The following is a 23,271-nucleotide window of genomic DNA, read 5'->3' as shown; positions in this document are numbered from 1 at the left end:
CGAACTCATTCCCTCGCCATCTACCCATCCACTGCCCCATCCCTTCGACACCACCTCCACCACCACCACCACCACCTCCATCACCACCACCTCTCCACTCGACTCTTACTTTTTATTTCGACGAAATACCTTTCCTCTACCGACAAACGTCTCTCCTACTCCTATTATTTTCTCTGAAAGATTTGTATTTCTATTGTAAATATTGTTTATCGAAAATATTCTACGCTACATTTTTCTTCTCCGTTGTCTTACAACATTTTTTGTTTCTAACTTCTTCTTTTTCTTTTGCATTGTTTTAATATTCATTCTTACGCGATACCACCCACGTTGCCAAGTACTTGTACTTTTATTACATAAAACGAATAAAGACAAATGATTATTTTATTACGAAAATAATTCATCTTCTCGGTTCTTTTCTTTATCTTTTTCTTAATTTTTATCGTTTCATTTATCACAGAAAGCGTAAAACAAAAATTCACCTTCTCGGTTCTTTTCTTTACCCTTTTTCTTCATTTTTATCGTTTACAAATTTATCATAAAAAACGTAAGAAAAAAGAAAAGTGAATCGTTTCGTACCTCATTTATTCCAACTATTCTCTTAACATTCTACCCCTTCCTCGATTTACATTTATAATTGAATGTTTCTTTTTGTAATATTTTGTTTACCCCTAAACACTTTGCACTGTAATTACTTTATTACCAGTTTATTCCCGATCCACTAGAATTTGATTTTCCCTACTTTGGATAACTCATTTCCTCCTTGTCGACAAACGAAATTGTTTGCATTTGTTTCGAACGTAGTCTTTTGTTCAACGAAACGTTTGTTTCTAAACTATTTGCGCTAACAACGTTGAACGAATATCTCGGCGAAAAAATATATAAAATTAATTTCGCATATTTAATTTTTTTATTAATACAAACAAAAGATCAATTATTTTAATACTAAGTATTGCAGAAATACAAGTCTTTTATGCACGTATACTTTGAAAGTTATTTTATATTAACAAAATTTCCTAACTAATTTATTTTAACTATTTATATTAACTAGTAAAAGTAATATCATTTCAAAAGAAGATAGATAGAGAGAGAGAGAGAGAGAGAGAAAGAAAAAGAAGTAATTCCAAGGAAAATAAAGTCAGTCTATTTTTATACACCTTCAGTACACCATGATTATTAACTTCAGAGATGACTCTAGGGAAAATAATGTTATCGTGCCAGTGGTAACTTTATACTGTAAAAAGTTAAATAAACTAACAATAAAGTTACTCCTAGCGACCACCATCTACTAGTACCCATTCTCCTTTCACAAATATTATCGCTGGTACGATCAACACGCGCCAAAATTTTCGATATTCTCGAAAATAGAGAGATACAAAAATATAAATGACAATAACGACAAAAAAAAAAGAAACAAAAAATACAAAAGAAAAGAGAAAAATTGTATATTTCTATATTAGCGTGAAAATGATTTCTTACCAATTCATGTTCGTTTATAAATTTTTCTTATTAATAACAACATCTCTATATTCGTTATAATGATTATCTTAAAGAAAAAGAAATCCTCGATTACTTTTCTTTCCCACCGCCCTCTCTCATCTATCCCAGTTGCCCAGCCTCGAGGCGTTAATTAAGCAAATGAAAAAAGAAAATAAAGAAGAAGAAAAATTCGAAAATTATCCGAGTTACTCTCTCGTTATATCCCGTATATAATATGCTGTCGAGTTCCGGTATCGTTCCACTATCACCACCTCCTCTTCCTCCCCCTACCCTCGTTCCTCCTGCTTTTCCTCTTCGCAGGCACATCAACAAATTTTTTTCGCGAAACTTAGACTTCAACGGCGGCTTCCTCGCAATCGTCCTATCGAATTTATCGAAAAACGATAAAAGGAATAAACAGGGGACAGGGAGGAGGAGGAGGGGGAGAGGGGGAAGGAGGAGGAGGAGGTTTGAAAGAGGGAGTAAAAAAAACCCTATGCTCGTAGAAGAATCGATAACGCGAATAAAACGCACGCGCGTATTAATATGTATACTTTACATGAATACTAGTTAATACGTAGCATAATAAATCAACGTAGGTTACCTTAAAAAGTATGTAAACGAAATATATAAGAGAATAATTTGCGCGTTAATATTGGAGAAAAATCATTCATCCATCTTTTTTCTTTTTCCCTCCGACGTATACGTATATATATATATATATATATATATTTTTCTTCGTTATTCAATTCGATGAAAAGAAAATGCAATAACGATTACACGTGATACGTTGAAAACATTATTGAATTAATTAACATGAAATTAACTAGCAGAATCTCAAATTATAATGCACGAGGTCTTAAGCAAATATGGAAATTAAAATTGATATCGTTGTTACAAAAAAGTATTTACGAGACTGAATCAAGAGAGAGAGAGAGAGAGAGAGAGAAAGAAAGAAAGAGAGAAGAATAATGATGTATATACAGAAAGATAGTTAATTTCAACCACAGACGAACTAACGAACGAATAAACGAACGTTCCTACTGCTAGCCGTTTCGTCCCTGTATTTTTTTCTTTTTCTCGTCGCACTCTATTTACATTGTCATCCTGCGGGGAAATGATAAAAATCCTTTCAAATGGGGTGGAGAAGATGAAAAAGGGAAATAACTAGGATAACGTACGAAAGTATTTAAACTCGACCCGCTTTGTTAACGAAATTTTTATCCTAAAAATTAGACTTTTTGTAAATTTCTTTTTGCGTGTCTATTCTCTCTTTCCAAGCCCCCAAATAAATGAATAGGTGGTCGAAAAATAAAAAGAAGAAAGAATAAACGACGACGATGTGAGAAAAGGATTGAAAGAAGGAATAAACGATGGACGCACGGATGAAACGGTTAGATAGAAATGCATCCGCGTGTACGTAATAATGGGAAAGATACGTACGTTTTAACGAATAATATAAAATAAAAAGAAAAAGAAAAAGAAAAAAGGGAACAATATATACAGGATCAAAAAGAATGTCACCGTTTCTTCCTCACCGCGGCAACAAACAGGTGATACACGTTTTGCGCGTCGTCTTTCTAACTCAAAACATTCGAAATGAAAGGGAAAATGAATATGAATGAAGCGGCCATTAAAATGCGGGGTGCGTGGTGGAAGCAACGAAAAAGTAGAGACTTTAGGAGGGCAGAGGGTTAGAAAGATAGAAGAAGTAAAAGAGGGGATGAAACACGGCAAAGTCGCAGACGCGACGCAACGACATTTTGTATCCTTTTTTCCATCCTTCTTCAACCGGTCGTGTTTTCAAGGTATAGAAAGGAAGAGAATAAAAGGAGGAAAAAATCAAAGAAAGCAAAATTAAAGAGTGGATGATGTAGGAGGAACGGACAATCGGTGTTGGTTCCTACTCCACCCCGAGATAATATTTTTATCAAAGGATTCTGCAGTTTTTTTTTACTAACGACGCTTACCCTACTAACAAATTGGATCGTCCCCATAGGATTTGAAAACGCTTAGACAAGAGAAGAAATGATATTTTTTCCAAGATTTAAAACATTCTTCTTTCTTTTCTTTATTTATCGTAAATTATTCGACAATATATTCCACGTTGTTTAATTGTTTAATATCCTCGCGATAAATATCGGAGATTGATCGAGCAACTTTGGTAAACGGAATAAAAATGCTCAGACCGATTATAATGCTAGTTACACGATGTAGCGTGTCAAAGCTGCTAGTCGCGATGAAAAGTGTATATATATGTAGGTGTGTGTGTGTGTGTGTGTATATTTGTTGCGTAGTCGGTGAGAACGCGATAAAACGTCAAGCAGGGACGATAATTAGTCCGTCCCATCAGCTAGAGTTGCGAGAGCAATTGCATCCCTGACGCTTATCGCTTGCTTGCTTGCTTGCTTGCTTGCTAGCTTGTTTGTTTGCTTGCTTGCTGACAATTACGCGACAGTAATTTTATTTGGATTTTTACCGAGATACATAGAAAAAAAAAAAAGAGAGAGAGAATGAGAAGGGAAAACAGAATCAGAAAAATAACAGGAAAAAGATCCTCGTTTATTCCTTCGTCATTCGTGTCACGCTAACTCGTCCCATTTTCTCGACTTTTCTTTCCTTTCCTTTCCTTTCTTTTCCTTTCCTTACTCGATGACGACCCGAAGATCCAATGAAATAAGAAAAGTTCCTGGCTAAATTTATTCTACAACAGTTTCTTCTACCTTAGAATTCTATTCGCAAAACATAATGTTAGAATAATATGACAATGTCGAAGAAGAAAAAATATCGATACGAATATAATGAGATTCTTCGAGTTGTAATATTCATATTTGCAGTATTGCATATCTGGTAAAATCGAGCCTCTCTGCAGAGGTTGGTGGGCTGATTCTACGAGTACAAATAAATAATATAGCAGGAATAATATTTTTTTTTAATGGTGTACCACCTGTCCAGAATGCGTCTATACGTAATAAATTATTCAATAAATAAAGGAGCGAGGGGGTGGTAGAGTACGTTCCCGTATAACTTTTTACATTTTCTGGTTTCTATAATATTTTATTTGATATTTTTTTCTTTTTTTTTCTTTTCATTTTTTACCGACAAATACATATTTCGATTTGTTTTTTCGATTATAAACGATCCATTTTGTTATTCGCGTCTCTAACCCGCAGCAACTCTCTACTTCCCTTCCTCCCTTCCACCCTTCCTTCCTTCCTTCCTTCCTTCCTTCCTCCCTCCCTCCCTCCCTCTCTCCCGCCGCGCCCCTTTCCCACCATTTCACTCGACGACGGCTTTGTTCGAATTTATACGCGCAATAAACAGCACGAAATCGTAAAGCTAGATCATCCCGTGCAACGATCGTAAACGAAGGTTGGTGTCGATAAAAATATAAAACAACGTTATGGACCCTCGAAATTATTCCTATCGCGTACGTTAAACGCGTGATATTTTACGCTTACTCTTCTTTCACTTCATTTCATAGAAAGAGAGAGAGAGAGAGAGAGAGAGAGAGCGAGAGAACATGAAATCACAGAGAGGGAGATGCGAAATCGTCGTTGCATTCACTCTCTAACGAAGAATAAGGATAGTAAAGGGAAAAAGTACAAAAATAAAATCAGTGGCATTGTGTCATAAGTGAACGTAATACTATTCTATATATATATATATAGGTTGAATCTTAACGGCATTTCTTAGCTTTTGGCTCTTATTTTCTTCGAAACTATTTATCGGTAACGATTGATTTCTAATTTATGACTTTACTAATAATAATATTTAATTTGATAAGTTAAAAAATAAAATTCTATCGCATTGGTGATTTATTTATTTTTCATAAGCAACAACGCGCCTTTTAATATTTCACAATTAACGTTACTTTTCGAAAAGATAAAAAAAAAAAAAAAGAAAAGAAAAAACTAGACAAAATTTCGTTGGAAAAAGAGGAAAAAAAGAAAAGGAAAGAGAAAAAGTTTCTCTCGCCTTATTATAGGAATTTTTTGTGGTCTGGAAAGTTCGCCGAGCGGCAAAGTCCATCGGCAAACTAAAATACCGGCTTATGTAATAATTAACTATGCGGTTATCTCACGTTTTTGCAATTTACTATTAACTCATATTTACGATGATAGAGAGAGAAAGGGAGAAGAAACCAAACAAAAATGGTGATACTTGTTAGTAGACAGAGAGAAAAACAGTTAAGAACGAAAGGGGTAAAGGGGAAGATGGAAGAATGAAGAAGAAATAAATAAATAAAGAAAGAAAGAAAGAAAGAAAGGAAGGAAGAAAGGACGGAAGGAAGGAAGGAAGAAAGGAAGGAAGGAAGAAAACGTGTAATTCTCTGGGTATCCCGCGAGTATTCGACAGGGCGAAAAAATAGCTGGGATTTTCGCGAGAATAATTCTACCGATGATGTCCGCGTGAGTGAACCGGCCTCGAATGGAAAAGAAAGGAAATCAGAAGCGTAGCTTCGTGCCAGCCAACGTGTGTGCCGCTTTGGACCGTTGCCATATTTTTTAATTTGGCAGAGTGTTTTTGCTCCATTTACGGTAAGTTCGACGGGCTTGGTGTTCGTTACCGGCTTCCTATTGGCTCGGCTTAGCATCATGAACGCGAAGGTGCCATCTACGGGTTTTCTTTTTTTTGATTTTTTTTTTTATGGTACCAGGAAGGTCCAGGGGAACGGGGCTGCTGATGAAGGGGGATACTTTTTGCTTTTTTTTTCTTTGCTTCTTTTTTCAAAGAAAAAGAGAGAGAGAGAGAGAGAAAAATCGGTAGCGATAATGAATCGACGAGCTCGGCTCACTTTTCGTAGTAAAGCCACGAAGTCCGAGAGTAGAGAAACGAAAAGAAAAATGAACGAACGAACGAACGAACGAACGAACATCAGAGAGAGAGAAAAAAGAGAAAATGGAAATCGGGTATCGCACCAATTCGATACGATCCAAACGGATTCTGGGATAGATAGGTACGCGTTTGTACTCGCGTAAATACATATGCAGGTACGTCGTGATAGAGAAAGCAAGCATTTGCCATTCGCGTTCGTATAGTCAATTCTTTGAAGTCGTTTTCCCTCGGAAAAAGAGAAAACCTGTAAGGGATTTTCGTATAAAAAAAAAAAAAAAACAAAAAAATACTACTGCCGTATAATTTTTTTCGTTATTAAAGCGATAGAACGAACCTTCGAAAAAGAGAGAGAGAGAGAGAAAACATCTTTGCATTATTTATATTCTATACCATATCTATTGTCTTAAAAAAAAAAAAAAAAGAAAATAATAATAAAAAATTCTTTGGCCCTGGTCCGAGGAAGAATTCGAAGAAGCGAAGAATGATTAGACGGTAAAAATCGCTTAAGACCCATCAAGGTTAACGCCTTTAAGTGTTCGAAAGTCTAAAAAAGAGATCTTGACGTTTTCGTTCAAGTATCCCTACGAAGTTTACCTTTAGAGAAGAGAAGAAAACTATGACGATGTTGTAAAATAACGACGAGACCACTTTAGAAAAGTTCGTGTCCTCCATGGTCGTCGTCGTCGTCGTCGTCGTCGTCGATGCAAAAGTACGAAGAACTTTTCTCTCTCGCTTGTGTTCTTCTCAAACATGTGCTCGCGATTAACGTTAGAAAAGTGGACGGCGTTTTTGGGAACAGGAAAGTACGAAAGAACGAAGCCTGTTCGATGTGACAAGTCTTGTCATTCGATAAATGCCGTGAAATTTTTTTCTTACGGTTAAAAGACCGAAGAAATGTATGGTCAGACGTTTAAGTGGTACAAGTCAAGCATTTATAAATGGTCAAACAATTAAATAGTAAAAACCGAGGCATTTATATATGCGGTCAGAAACTTAAGTAGTATAAGTCAGGCATTTATACATGGTATGAAATATAAGTAGTATAAGACAGACGTTCATAAGTGGTCATAAATTTGGTTAAAAACATTAACGGAGTATCCCTTTCTTTTTCTGTTGCGTGAAAAACGAATTAAATAATCAAAAACGTTTATACGTTTTTTATATAATATTTGAAAAGTTGCCGAGCCGAGTAAAAAAAAGCTTTTGTTTCGTATGGAAATAACTCGTTCGCTTTTGTCGAATTGTTTCTTTTATTTTGTTTTTTTTTTTTCTTTCTCGATCTACTCTTTCTTTCTCTTTCTTTCTTTCTATATTTCGGACATTCTGTCCTTCTTCAAGCGTAAGCGCTTACACGAGGATCACAGCTATTCTTTGGATTCGATTTACTTTTTCCTCCCTTTAGATATACCTTCCTTTTTCTCGCTGAACGGCGAACGCCGGATTTGTGGGTCGTTGCTTAATTCCCTTTTTCCGTATCCTTCGGCCGCTTTCTTCCCTTTAACGTTCGCCTCTACTATCACCCACCCAACCATCCTTCCTTCCTTCCTACCTTCTTCTTCTTCTTCTTCTTCTTCTTCTTCTTCTTCTTCCTTTCGTATTTTTATTTCTTTCCTTCCTTTTTCCTTCCACTAGCAATTGCCGAAACGTAATCTTCCCTTTTTTCTTCTTCCACTAGCTAGTCACGTTTTATCTCGATATAAGCCCTCAGACTATTTTCCCTTTTCGTATAGCTAAAGTATAGCTAAAGTATACCTTAAAAGGATCGGCCAAAAGGCATTCGCCTTATCGAAAGAGTATTCTTCTGTTTACCAATACAATGAACACCTATTCAATAGATACAAACACACGCCAATACGTACTCACACGATAAACATTCTTTATAATTAAATACTCAAATCAATTGAATATATTCCAACATTCTTAAATCTTTTATCATGTTTTTAATATTATTTTTTATATTTTTTAGTATTATATAAAATATTAAGTTGTATAGAATAGATAAACCATCCCATGGAATACTATTATCAGTCTTACCAAACTGTTAAGGGTTGTTTCTCTTCCTAATCTGGTATGAGACGATCATTAAAACCACAGGGCAACTTAATCCAACGACTTGAACTTTCGAATACTACAAATCAAATCATCTTACAAGTAATTAAGGCCTACACCTTTTTCTTTCCATTTATCCCAATCCTTCTCTTTCCCTCGTTTCGTAACACTGCGGTCTTTTGTTATCGGAGAACTATAATTTACTATCAACTGTATTTGTATCGAAAGAATAAGAGCTCCATTTTCGAACATCTCTTATTTCTATTAGGAAAACGTATAGAAACACGAGTAGGAAGTTAGAATGGTCCACGAGGACCGTTCTATTGTAAAAAGATCAATTTTCTAACTAAATCTCCTATTATAGAGAAGAAGATTACATTACCAGAAATGAGTTATCCTATTGACCAAATGAAGACATTATTGCAAATAATAGCTCGCCTATATGTTCGAATTCAATTTCACATTTCAAATAATCGGTTTAATCTCTTGATTACTCCTACCAATTGCGCATTTATTACATCATAATAAACGATATAAATTACAAATGTAACTTTTGCTATTTCGGGATTAATCGAAGATTATGCTTTACTTGAAAATTGAAATAATTGATTTGAATTTATATTTGTGACAAGAATAAAAAGAAAATAATACTAAATAAAAAGATCGGTAAAAATAGGAATCGATTCGATAACAATAAACGACGATCATAACCGATTGTACGCTTATACTTTCAATTACTATTGTTATTATTATTGTTATTATTACTATTATTATTATTATTATTACAATCCTCGATAATCCAATAGAAACACACGCATCGATCGTAATGCGATGTCGATGAGAAGCTAAGCAACTTGGTGAAAGGTTTCTCTCGTTTGGTAAAACATACTTTGCAAATCGGGTTACTAGTTTCTAATACAGAACAATTTCAACTGCAGGGCGTGGTCACAGGGAAAGGGATAAAGAGAAGGAGGAGAATAAAAAGGAGGAGGCGGAGGAGGAGGAGGAGGAGGAGGAGGAGGAGGAGGTAGATGAAGAATGAAAAGAGTAAAGGGGGATAATACGATGTAGAACGAATGAACCGAAACTTTTATCAACTTTCTAGCAAACTTTAATTCTTTACGATATTACCCTTCGTTGTAACTCACGGTTAATCTTGTTACCTCGTTTTGTACCCCATCGGCTACACGCAACGTAGAAGAGAAAATATTTTTCCACGTGATTTTTCCCTCTCTTATAGGAACAGGATAGAAAGAATGAGAAATAAGAAAAGCACGGATACTTATTAAAGGAAACAAATATATAAAAATGACGAGGGAAGGAACACACTCGATAACTTCGTGTCGTAGAAACATAAAGTCTATTACTATTGTTGATACTACTAGTACCATTACTATCGTTACAAGAAAGGGAGAGAGAAAGAGAGAAAGAGAGAGAAAGAGAGAAAGAGAGAGAAAGAGAGAGAGAGAGAGACCAAACGACGAGACACGACACTGCCTGGAAATTATTATTTCGAAACATTTGCATTACAAAGTTTTCTATCGGCTTGTGTGCGCTCGACATCCACCTGTGTATATTACGTATATGTCTCCGTATAAGAGTGAATATGTGTGTAGGATATACTCAAGTCACAACTAGAAAGAGAGAGAGAGAGAGAGAGAGAGAGAGAGAGAAAGAGAGAGAGAGGAAAGAGGAGAGAAAATGGAGCAGCGCAGCAGCAACGCGGTGGATACGCCTCACTTTGCACCGTAGTGTAACGCCGGTACTTCACACCGTGGCGCGAGGTTCAGAGAGGGGGTTAGTGGGGGGTTGCAAAGAGAGAGAAAAAGAGGGTGGAAGGCTGGCAAACTCGGCCGCTTTAACCTGCATCCGTGACTCCGCAGCGGCGTCAACCATCCCCCTTCCCCTACCGTCAGCCCACTCCCACATCCACCCCTACACACCAACCAACCAACCAACCCCTATCCCGCTTTGCCACCTTTCCTCGCTTCGAAATGAAAAATGCAATTCGTCCACGCTTCCTTTGGCCGGACAAAAATTAGCATTTCGATTGTACCAGTCGCGTACGGTAAAAGCTTCAAAAGGCTGCCGTTGCAATTTTTCGATGTTCCCAGAATCCAACCCATACCCTACTACTACTACTACTACTACTACTACGAATCCTTTTTTCCCCATCCGATTTTCGCATATGAAGTGAACGAAACTTTTCATTCTCTTCCTCTTTTACCGTGTTTCCTCTTATTTTTTTTTTTTTTTTATTCTCTCCCTCTCTTTCTCTCTTTTTCTGCTATTTTGCGTGTTTTTTATTCGTCCTTTTCCTTTCATTTCTTTTTTTTTTTTTGTTGCAAATAATAAACTTGGCCATCAATGAGTATTCATGCGAAGAGACAACAAAAATTGATCTATGGAATATTAAAAAGAAAGGTCTTCCCTCGATTTATTGGGTATCCTTTGATAGATAAAAATGATTATGGAATCGTTTCGATTCGATCCCTTTTGGAAAATAGTGAAAAATATAACGATAACAAAACGAGAAGATAAATAATAAATAGGATAAAATCGTTATAGGTTTACTTAAAAAGAATTATAGGATTTATCGAGACGAATTTTTCGAGAGAGACAAAAGGGACGAGAAAGAGAGAGAGAGAGAGAGAGAAAGAAAAAAAGTGCAAGAAGCAAGTAAACTAAGTTTGTTAGATATCCGAACGTTTCGCGGACTACCCTAAGGATTCTCCTAGTTTGAACGAGATGATGATATTCCTTTGCATCGTACTTCATTCCCCGTATCCTCCTACCACAGAAAGAAACTGCATATCGTAGGGAGATTCGAAAACTTTGAACTAAAGTACTACTTCTATGGAATCTCGTGCAATCATAGCGCGAACTTTATGATGAGAGAGAGAGAGAGAGAGAGAGAGAAAGACAGAGGGTGAGAAACAAAGAGAGGAACAGAGAAAGATATATATATATATAGAAAGATAGATAGAAATTTGGATCGAATACGAAGGAAGATAGAAGACGTTAATTTGAATGTAAATCTCATCTCGTAGTGAGGGAGTATCATTGAATAAGCGAATCATAAATTTGAATAACATAAATATATTATCGGTCAGTAAATCATTGGACGACGTCAAGCATAGCCTACGAAAACTACGATTGAGTGACGATGGCAGTTCTCTCTTTCCTTCACCTAATGACACTTCTTGCATCTTATTTCTTTCTTACATCTTCCGAACTATCGAGTAAAATTGTTTTTCTATCCCTAACGATGATTTATTATCACAAAGCCTAAAAGAATCAAATACGCGATCATTTCTCGGCGTTATCGATGATGAAAACACATACGATCGTAAGAAAAATAAATGGAGAGAGAGAGAGAAACAACGAACTTTAAATATTTTTTATGATAACGATGGATAATAGCACAGAATCATTTAAACGATATCTCACGTCTCGTTTCACGTACGGAAAGAAAGAGAAATAAAAGGAGAAAATTTGCATGCGTAGAAATGGACGATTGCTTCCGAATTGTTGCACGCTCGACTTTCTCCTTCTCTGTTCCTATATTTTACTTTCTCTCTCTCTCTCTCTCTCTCTCTCCCTCTGTTTCTCTACCTATCTTTCTCGAAGCTTCCCAAGTCCGTAGAATTTTCATCGAGTAGAAAAAGAGAGGAGGAAAAAAAAAATAAAGAAGAAGAAGAAGAAGAAGAAACACACATAGGTACATATACACAGATACATACATAGGTATCATATATGAGCGGTGCTTTACAACACGCTTCGCCGTGCTTTTGAAAAAAGCTTTAGAGATGCAAGTCAGGAAAGCAGCAGCAGCAGCAGCACGATACTCTTTCTTTCTCTCTCTTTCTCTTTACTAAAGAGACCGTACCTTGACCGGAAAACGTTGCCTACCCCGCATTCAACGGACTTCTTAAAGTGGATTTTCAGATGATAGCGGACTCGCTGAAATAAGATTACTCTTCGGTAGAGCTCGGCATTGAGCTTGCTTTAGACGTTCGATTCTCGAAAAGCTAGTCGATTATTTTAATCTCCAACCGATCGGATTTCTATCGAATACGATAACGTCCAAAAGAAATATGAATATATACATATGTATATAGGTAGATAGATAGATATTTTTTACAATAAATCACATCGTTCGTAATATATGTGAGTACGTTACATTCAACGTAATAATCGGATATGGGACTAAATTTATCCCCTTTTACCATTTTCCATTCGCACAAAAATATCCGTCATTTGTCTTTTTTCATCCTTGTTAGATTATTCCCTTTACTAATATTATATTTCTTCTAATTACTGTGACAAATGTTCCGAAAAAAAATCTACCAACGCGTTCCGATGGAAATATAAGATAGATAAATTTAACGAGGGAAAACGGAACAAAAATGTAGAAGAGCGATGACATATATGAAAATGTTGAAATCGAGCGAAGTAGGAAATTAGACCGTTCGACGAGGAGAACTAAATGAAAATGATCCAGAAACTCGTGGGGAAAATTCGAATGTATACCGTGTGTCTGCAGAGGACGTCGGCACCGTCGATATCTTTCGTAGAATCCACCGAAAGTTCAATGACACGCACGCGGCGCGTTGTCTCCGTACCGCACCGCACCTCATCCTCGTCGAATCGATAAAAGTTTAAACTCGGCTAGCCTATCCGCGGTATCCCTCCTCTTTTTCTCTATCTATCCCCCCCTCTCTCTCTCTCTCTCTCTCTCTTTCTCTCTCTTATTTAATCATCTGTTAAATTTCGAGCGCTACTTCATCTATGGTTTTTGTATCAGTGACTTTATCATCTATTGTATTAACATTGCCGTTCATTTGTATACTATTTCCAACGTTCGATTAATTTCATTTAATACTTCTGTTATTTAATTTATTTTGCTATTATCATTCTATCTGTTTCATCGAAAATCTTAATCACCTGTTTCGTTGTTAATAATAAATCACATAATTACAAATATATAAGGGTTGTGATAAATGAAAGAATGGAAAAATAATGTAATGAAAAGAAAGAAAAAGGAAAAATGATGAGAAACTCACGTAGTTATCTCGTCGGGTGGGCACATTGCCCGCGGGCGTCGGTGAGGAATAACGCCGAAGGACGACGAGCTACCTAAGCCCGGGCGTTCTACGTGGGTTCGAGCACGACAAGTTCGTGGCCCGTGGTGCCGATTTACCCGCAGCAGTCCCCAGTCCTCGCCGCCCAGTTGACGTGGCGCACCCACACATATCCCCCGACTGCACGTCCACCACGTCGTCCACGTCTCTGTCTTAGTCTTTTTCGTTTTCGTTTTCGTCTTGTTCGTCCTCCACGAGTCCACACCGACGTAATCCGCGTCGTCGTCGTTATTGTTGTCCGTCACGCTCGTCCTCGTTGTTCTAGTCGTCGTCGTTGCAGTCGTCGTCGCCGCGACTATCTCGACGCCGGCGTCGAGAATTAACGCGAACGCGCGCTTCAAATCCTTCAAGTCGATTACGTCGAACGACGACGAGATCGGTTTAACGTGAACACTTCGAGTAGCAGAAGAACAAGAACAAGTAGAAGAAGAAGAATAAGAAGAAGAAGAAGAAGAAGAAGAAGAGGAAGTAGAAGTAGAAGTAGGAGTAGAAGTAGAAGAAGAAGTAGAAGTAGAAGAATTAGAAGAAGCACCGAGCACCAACACCACCGACAACCACAACGATGTTGACGAGGAGGATGATGGCGATGACCTTGACGTTAATGGACACGACGATGGCGTTGACTTGAAAGTTGACGCTGACGCTGACGCTGACTCTGATGATGACGATGACGATGAAGAAGAAGAAGAACCGACGAAGATAGCCCCGAGAAAATATCCGGACGGCAATAGAACGGCACTGCTTCCGCTTTGAACGAGGAGGACCGAGAAGGAGGAGACACGCGACCGTTGCCTCCGCTAGCAGCGACCGTTCAAAGGCCCTTGGAGGAGGAAGGAGCGAGGACGAGTCGCGGCTCCTGCGGCCGCGCGACCGACTACCATCGACAACAACATCGTCACTCTTATCGGCATCTTTAACTTTCTCGTCGGTACGAACAACATCGACGCGTAACCGTAACCCCTTATTTTCCTTAATACGAATTCGTTCAACGAGACCAACGCCGCCCCCGTGATCGTCCTGACCGTTGTTTCAGATCGTTTGATCGCATTATTATTATCCTTAGCAATAATAGTAGTAGGATCGTTATTGCTCAAACTGCTATTCGTCGTCAGCTTCTGTTTCTTGCAAGGGAACTCTCTCGTCATCGTCGTTCCCGTCGCACCGCTCGTCGCCGGTAACGGCACTTTTTTTTCTATTAGCCCGATATCCGTGCCAGTGATACTAGTCGTATTAGTACAAGTAGTTGTAGTAGTAGTAGGAGGAGGAGCAATAGTATTAGTAGTAGTAGTAGTAATAGTAGTACTAGCAGTAATAGTTGTAGCGATAGCAGGGACAGCAGTCGCGGTAGAGGCAGTCGTCGTCCACGTCGTCCTCGTCCTCGCCGTCCTCGCCGTTCTCGTCGTCTTTGCAGTCCTCGTAGCGGTAATAATAAAAGCAACAGCAGCAGCAGCAGCAGCAACAACAGCAGCGGCGGCGGCAGCAGTAACAGCAGCAGCAGCAGCAGTAGCAGCAGCAGCAGCAATAGTAGTAGTAGTAGTAGTAGTAGTAGTGGTAGTAGTAGTGGTAGTAGCGGTAGTCGGCGTACTCGTTGCCCTCGTTGCCCTCGTCCTCGTCGCGTTCACGCTCGCCGTTACTACGCTACTCGACGTGTACGACCTCTTCGTTCTCTTCTTAGCCGATCCCGCCGTTGTCATCGTCGTACGAAACAAATCCGAGAGAACGTTCCGAGCGGCCATATCCCGCGGCGGAATCCAGCGGCTCCTGCCAGACGCAGCCGGGCCGACGAACGCACCGGCCGACCACTCGAGCCTTCTTCCACTTTGTCCTCCACTTTGTCTCCCTTTGCCACTTGCCGCGCAAACCACCACTCGAGGAGGAGGAGGACGACGACGATGCCCGGTATCGAGTACCCCGACCTGATCTTTTCTTTCCTCTCCAGGCTCTTTCCCTCCGTTCCTCTAAAACCGACGATGTTGTCCTCCACTTGGTCGTTTCTCGTTAATCGCTCCAAAACCGCAGGTTCTCCGCCGCTAGTCGGTGCCGAGGAGGACGATGCGGCACGTGCGGCAGCCCGCATAAGAGGCGGACGCCTCTTCCACGAGGCCGACGACGATCATTCACCTAGAGAGCACCCACCACTACACCACTACCACCACTACCACCACCACCACCACCATCACCACCACCGCTACCTCCAACGCCACGCTGACCTCCTCCTCCTCCTCCTCTTCCTCCTCCGCCTACTGTTCCACCACCTCTTCGTTCCGCTTCCTACCGACTTTTCCTTTTGCCTCGACACACCTTTTTCTTTCCTTTCTTCCCACCCTCACTCTTCTCTTCTCTTCTCTATCTCTCTTCCTTCCCGCTATCAATATTTTCTCGTCCGTTAAGAGAATAATACGATGTCTAACCGACAAACCGAAAGGCCGTTTCTTCGGCCGCGTTAAGCCTTCCGATGGACGTTGAACGACGCTTAGGCTCTCTCATGTCTCCGGCTTTTCCTTCCCTTGCGTTACACTTCTTCGATGCTGCTTGCCTTATTTCCCTCTTTTCGTTTATACACCTTCTTTCACCTTCTTCTCCTCTTCTTCTTCTTCCTCCTCCTCCTCCTCCTCCTCCTCCTCCACCTCTCTTATTCCTCTTGTTAAAATTAACTTGATCTCCTCCTCCTCCTCTTCCTCCTCCTCCTCCTTCTTCTTCTTCCACTTCTTCTTCCTTCTCCTGTGCGATAACAGGAGCGAGGAAGCAGCGCTCGACGCGTACCTCTCGGCGGTCTTCTTCGGAAACTGCGCGTCCTCTCTTCGTCGTCGTGCGTGGGAGCTTGCGTGCAAGAGCTTGCGTGGAAGCTTGCGTGCCAAGTTGTATGTGCGCGCGCGTGCTATCTCTCTCTTCTCTCTTTCCTTCTCTTCTTCTTCTTTACATCCACCGGAGAGTCGTCGTCGTCGTCGCCGGGTGCGCGTCAACTTTATCTCCGAAACGTCAGGGTTGCGTGCGTGCGTGCGCGCGTGCATGCATGCGTACTTACACACATACACACACACACACACACCTCCGCGCGCGCGCGAGCTTATTTCTATTTTATACGAAGAGAACAATCAGTCGGCCGGTCCACGGGGCATTTTTTCTTTCTCTCTTTGGAGCCTGCGGGGCCTGCAACACCAGCACTAGCACCAGCAACAGCAATAGCAGCAGCAGCAGCACAACAGCAACAGCAGGAGCAGCAGCAGCGACGTTTACAGCACACCAGCGACCAGCAACCAGCAGCAGGCACTCCCAGGACGCGTCTCTCTCTCTCTCTGACAATGTTCCGAGCGAGCAACCCACCTTAGCACTGACGCTCTCTGCTCGTTTCGGGGGGGTGTTGTGGCGAGCCGTCGCTCTACACTCCACCCTCCATCACCCTTCTCTTTCTCCTTCTCTTTCTCCTTCTCTTCTTCCTTCCTTTCTCACTCTCTCTTTTTATCTCCCTCTCTCTCTCGGTCCGTTCCACGGTTGAAGTCGCTCTCCGGTTAGAGCCCCGCCGCACAAGCCACCCTGCGCCCCGGGAGCCAATACCAACCCCATGTGGAAGCTCCAACGCGAGACGTCGGCGATGACTTGCGAAGTCGACCGAACCCGCCCGAGTCGCCGCCACTCCTGCGCGCCGACACCAACCAACCCCCGCCCCAACTATCCTCCACTCTTCCTCTACCATCCTACTCCTCTCTCTCTTTCTTCAACCTCTCTACCATCACGCAGGTGCCGCCCCTGAAAGCTTGCCAAGCCCGCAAAACATCGCCACTGCCGTTGCCGTTGCCGTTGCTGCTGATGCTGCTGCTGATGCTGCTGCTGATGCTGCCATGTGGCAGCACCAACAGGAACGGGTGGCCGAAGATTCGCGATCGTCACCGAATTCCTACGAAGCAAACAACTACGATGCAAGAGAGACCATGTGGAAACCTCGAGGCGTCGCCGACGCGCCATCAGTACCGTATCTTTCATACTAGTATATGTTAACTCATTATCAGTGTATTGATAAATCACGCGAGAAACATCCCTACGTTAAAATATTTTCATTCGAGTTCAAAATAAATATCTTATTTTTCTTTTTCACCGATTGCATCTTTCATAAGTCTGTATATATATTTCAAAAGAAAAGAAAAACATAAAACTTTTGATACTGCACTGGGCAGGACCGAGAATTCACGAGCCGCCCTATTTCCCTCTCTCTCTCTCTCTCTCTCTCTGTGTTCCGCGTTGCATCTACCCTTCCATGTCCCTTTCTCCCCCACTACGTCACCTCTTTCTAGCCACCCTCGTCGTTCTTCGCAAAGCGAGGTACCTACCCCAGTCGATACTGACACTGCCGGTGCGAGGTCGACTCGTCAGAGGGTGCTGAACAGAGACCAGAAGCGTCAGCAGCGCGCTACGAAAAAAAAACAAGAGAAACGAAAACTCTGCGCTTATCCTGCGCTCGTCCAAACTTATTCCACCCTTCGTTCTCCTTCCTTGAAACATCCTCAGTATTGAATGTCTTACAATAAAAGCCCTATTCGATACGTCAGTATGGAACACGTTCCTGCATTTACACCCCACATCCTATTCTCTCTCTCTCTTTTTCCTATCTACCCCCTTTTTCCTATCTACCCTCTTTGCACTTCCCATTCTCTTCGTTCACCGACTTCTCTCTCTCTCTCTCTCTGTTTCTCTCAATGTGAACGTGCAGCCTCTCGACCTTTCCCTTCTCGAATGTTGCGGATGATCTCAGAATTGTTACGTTTAATGGACCGACTGAGAAGCCCCTCGATACTTCCGTACACCCAAAGAGCGAACACGCTAATGGCTCTAACACATCTCTAACGTGAATTCTCCTACTAATCCTTCTCCAACGAATCGAAGATGATAAATAACGCTTAAGAAGTAAAGTCTTCTCCTGCTTTAGTAAAGTTCCCTTCTTCGACTTAAACCATTCTTGTTTCTCTCTCTCCGTAGCTCGTAACTCTTCTATCATTCTCGGAAGTCGACGTCAAGCAACCCCTCCAAATGAATATATATGATTCTTTTCTCTTGTATTCCATGCCTGACACATCCTTCCAATTTTCCGCCACCCGAAAAATGTTACTGTCTCCGTAGACAGAAAAATGTTCTATTATTGAAATCAAAAGGTCTACGTAATATATGCTATTAAGAAAAAATTGTCAAATAAAATGATAAAGAAATTGATTGAACAAAATATTGAAAAATTATAGTATTCTTATCCGTCGTACAAAGTGACGAACGTTCGTTTCACCGACAATATAAAGGGATTTGAACAAAGCGGATGGAAGTAGTGGTAGGGGTTGTAGAAAAGGGGGACACGTGTTCTGGAAACGACGAAAACACGCGATTCTCTCATGTACGCGGGTACACGCAGGAACGCGATGCAACCTCAGATATGGTGTTCCACGGTTCTACGTTGTTGTTAGAGCTCTCTCTCGACTTGGAGTATCGTACGTGTGAGGTATTCCCGGTAACTCTCGATCCTTCTCCTCCACCCAGTTCATGGATTCCTCAAAGTAAACAGGTATGCGTGAAGTTCTTGTTTTAGCGATACGGTCACCGGAATTTCTCCGGGAGAGTTAGCCAAGGTGCAATTGTGTTACCTTTGGACGACACGAATGCATCACCAGGGAACACGCGAGCTCCGGAGTCTCGTGAAAATTCACAGGAATTCGAAACAGTTGGATAACCCAATAGGCAATTGCTTTGCCATATCGGCACGGAAAACAAGACGGATGAAACGAACCAAACGAAGAAATGAGAAAGAGAGAGAAAATGTGTAATACCATTGATGGAATTATTTCCCGACTAACATATGAATCGTTACTATTTCGATGAAATCATTTCAAATAAAAAAATAAAAATAAAAATAAAAAATACAAAGAATGAACAAGATAAAATAGGTAAGAGGCCGATCGATAATATTATTTTCAGATGATCAATGAAAATTGGAATAACATTGTTGCTCGCGAATGCTTTATCGAGATGCAATTACCAGAAAAGTACATATCTGTATAGGTAGATACGTATACATATACGTACACGTAGAAGTAACGAAAACGATTGAAGAAGTAACTCGAAACGCGACAAATACCAGACAGATTTCCCTAGGGTCCTTTCAATCCCTTGAAGATGGATAAGCCATCTCTTCTCTATCGACGTACATACATCGATAGATTTCTTTAAGTAACTCAATTACAACAATCTCGAGAGAACAAACTTATTCTTGTTTCAACTAAATAAGACTCTCCACGAAGTGTTTCTTATTTTTTAATTTGTTTGAAAAACAAATTTGTTGATTTACAAAAATTAAAAAAAAAAACATAAACGACCGATCATCATTTTTAATGAAAACATTTTCAATCGGAAAATATTAAATCAATATATTAATAAAAAGAAAAATATTTCAATCAGATTTATTGAATTCGTTATCGTTGATTAATTAATCTTTCATACAAATAAATTTGATTGAAAGTAACGACCGTGTTCCAGCAAGTATTATACGTTATTATTCGAAGATTCCATTTAGGTGTATGCGCGTGTTTGTGTTCGTAGCATCATCTAACTTGAACGCGCATAAAGCAAAAGCTTTATCTTCGTAATAGCACCAAGACGAAAGTGTAGGTTTGGTAGGAAGGGAGGCGAGACCAAACCCATCAGAGGATAATGCCTCTACGAAGTCATACGCAGTTGTGACTATTACGAGCTAACGATTCCTTATCCCCCGAGCATAATACAGTCTGGTGTTCCACAAACGTCTATTCCGCGAATGTCGCGGTAAATGGACCTGAGAACGCGAAATAAAAAAACGACCAAAGTTTTCTTACTACGTATAAAGCCAACAAAATACTATTTTCCGTTAGACTTTCGCGATATTCCTTTAAGCATATCTTTCATGTTACACGACACGAGTATATAATATAACACATAACACAGAGCTTCCTGTACAATCTTAAACTACAAGTTTAACCTTTGCAATTTGTGTTAAAAAATTTCCTAAACAAATTTCTTCTCGCGTAATTTATATTTTATTTTATTAATATCATACAAATTTGTGTACAACATTCTAAGAAACTAAGCATGCATTTGAAGTATTGCATCTGTTGTTAAAATGAAATACCAATCAACTCGATGATATACGTACACACATATCTGTAGAAATAAAAAAAATAAAATAATAAAGCAGTAGAAGGAAAAAGAAATATCGATATTTTGGCGAAAGGAACATCGTAACGAGCGTTCGGTCGATTAATCGAATGAAAGAAACAGGAAGGTAGAAAGTTAGTCGTCGAGACGATCACTCAAGGCCGTTCGAGTGGCGTTCGTGAACCTATTCGATTCCCTTTCTTCCATTCTCGAGCTTTAATGATGTTCCCTCAAACACCGACTTTTTCTCTCCTCCTCCTCCTCCTCCACCTCCTCTCCCAGCCCCTTCACAGTTCTTCTCTTTCCATTTTCGTTTCATGCAGTCGCGCGCGCGCTCCCAACTCCCGTGGGATAGAACGTCTTGCCCGTAACGTTCGTTGAAAGATCAGAATTCGAGCGGATGATGTCGGTGACAGAAGGAACGGGACGACACCCATGGGATTCACAAGAAAGATAGACGAAAGAGAGTTCCTACTTCGATACCTTCACCCCTAACACTACTTCAACCCCCTTCTTCAGTATATCTCTTTAGTCCTGCCAAGTTTCCCAGTCGAGTCTCCGTTTGTGTTAGGTTCCTTCTTTTGCTGACTATTTCTCAATTGAAAGAAGAACAGACGACAATTTCCGTCCAAGTGAAAAAAAAAAAGAAAAACGTTTTTCTCTTCTTTATATTCATCTATCTCTATTTATTTTTTACGATACTATCTACGAATTTGTTCACTTTAGAATTACAATGAAGTATTCACTTTAGTACATACATGCACATGTTTGATGTAAAACTATCAAAAAAGGGCTTTTTGAAAAATATTATTTTAAGGATAAAATAAACTCTATATACATTATAATAATCTTCAAAGCATGAGCCATAACGACGAGAACTAGGACTAGGACTAGGATACACCAGACGAGGAACGTTAATATTGTTCTCTTAGCCACGTACACTAGTATCAAGCTAGCTACGTATTACATATGTACATACGTAGCTAAAATATATATACCGGGTGTGTCCCTAAAGGGGTTGGCATAATTTACGAACCGCGAGCACAAACAGTCATTTAAAGTCCGACACCGCCCTGGCCATTATCCTGGAACTGCAAAACGGGGCTGCTCTCATTCTCCCACTTCTACCAAAAAGAGAAAGAGAAAGAGAAAGAGAAAGAGAAAGAGAAAGAGAGAGAGAGACCGAGAGAAACTAGAGACATGACTTCAGACTGTTCGGTGGATACCAAGAGAATCCAACAACGAACTATAATGGGATTTCAGCTTATCTCACAGCCCTCCACTTCACCTTCCTCCTTCATCCATTCCACCATCCTTTCTTTCACCCACTACTCCTCCTTCTACCCCCTCATCCACCCTTTCTTCGTGAGATAGAAGGTTGGCCGATGCGTGAGACCACATTTATTACCGGTACACGTCAGGAGGCTCTTTTCAGTCAACCCTGTATGTTTGCAAGTGTATATCCTCTTCTAACCCTTGTTTTCTAACCCCACGAACCATCACTAGTAATATCCCTAGCTCTCATTCTTTCTCTCTCTCTCTCTCTCTCTTTCTAAGCTTCTCGGTAGACACATGAAGAGAAATTTCAAGAATGCGATTTTAACTGTAACTTTCGTCGTGATTAAGGAAGATTGCTTCTGTCTGAGAGGACATTCTCGAGGTTCGGAATTGATTAATAATTTGCTTCAACGATATAACGTAGCGAGAGTAAAAGAGAGAAAGAGAAAAAGAGTTAGATAAGGAGGAAAAGAGAGAGAGAGAGAGAGAGAGAGAGAGAGACAAGAACAAAGTGTTGCATTACTCGTGTACCGGAATAGTTCTAGGAGAAACATCGCTAAACTATCTCTCTTTCAAAGCAACGAACAAAGCCGATCGCTTGATTTACATCGTTTGGCAACTTCAAAACACCCAGCTTAAGTTGAACTTTCGAACAATTAACGAAAAACATCAATTAGAACAACAATTCGAAAAAATCTCGAAATGTATTGTTCTAAGAATGATCAATTTTGTGTTTCATCGATTATTTTATCATAAATTAATAATCACACCTTTTATCTTTGTTTGTCAAATATATTGACTGGCTTGTTCAAAAATGCTTGCTGTTACATCGTTGCTCTTCTAGAAACTAATTTATTCTCTCAAGCTCGTTAATATCTTCTAAATTATTATGCAAACATTGACTGAATCAACCTGTACACTCGCATTAACAGGAATAAATTCTAACACTTGTTAAAGATCCATGAACATGTTTTATTAATTTTATTTAAGCTGATGGTAGGGGGATGTCCCTTGGTTATGGTTGTTACATACACACCTAAACAAGGATTACGTCGAGTGAAAAGGGAAGAAGGAGGGAAGGAGAAAAGGGAGGTGCGAAGAAGGGAACAAACCGGACGAAGAAGCTGATGGGACTCGATCGATCTTTCAAGAAAGTTTGGAAATTGAGTGTGAATAGCGATAGACCGATGGACATACACCTCCGGGCTGCTATACCAGCCGGAAGAATAATTCGGAAGATTAACCTGGTGACGTTAGAAAATGAATTTTCTTTGACAGATAAGCTCAACTTCCTTTATATTTCTTTTTTCTTTTTTTTTTT

At 40.0% G+C, this 23,271-nt stretch overlaps 1 protein-coding gene across 1 annotated transcript in view; it reads right to left on the bottom strand.

The window, feature by feature from the left end:
- LOC106787245 (acetylcholine receptor subunit alpha-like 1) overlaps nt 1-13,598 on the bottom strand; it is a 101,210-nt gene extending 87,612 nt beyond the window's left edge. The window contains exon 1 of the mRNA XM_014749443.1: nt 13,431-13,598. The gene's annotated coding sequence lies outside the window, so the exon portion shown is untranslated. The remainder of the gene's footprint in view (nt 1-13,430) is intronic.
- Nucleotides 13,599-23,271: the final 9,673 nt, after the last annotated feature.

This window comes from Polistes canadensis, unplaced genomic scaffold, assembly GCF_001313835.1.
Source record: "Polistes canadensis isolate GaletaPanama2010 unplaced genomic scaffold, ASM131383v1 scaffold_96, whole genome shotgun sequence".
Lineage (NCBI taxonomy): Eukaryota > Metazoa > Arthropoda > Insecta > Hymenoptera > Vespidae > Polistes > Polistes canadensis.
The sequence above is the reverse complement of the archived record's forward strand: the minus strand, read 5'-3'. Positions and strand labels throughout refer to the sequence as shown.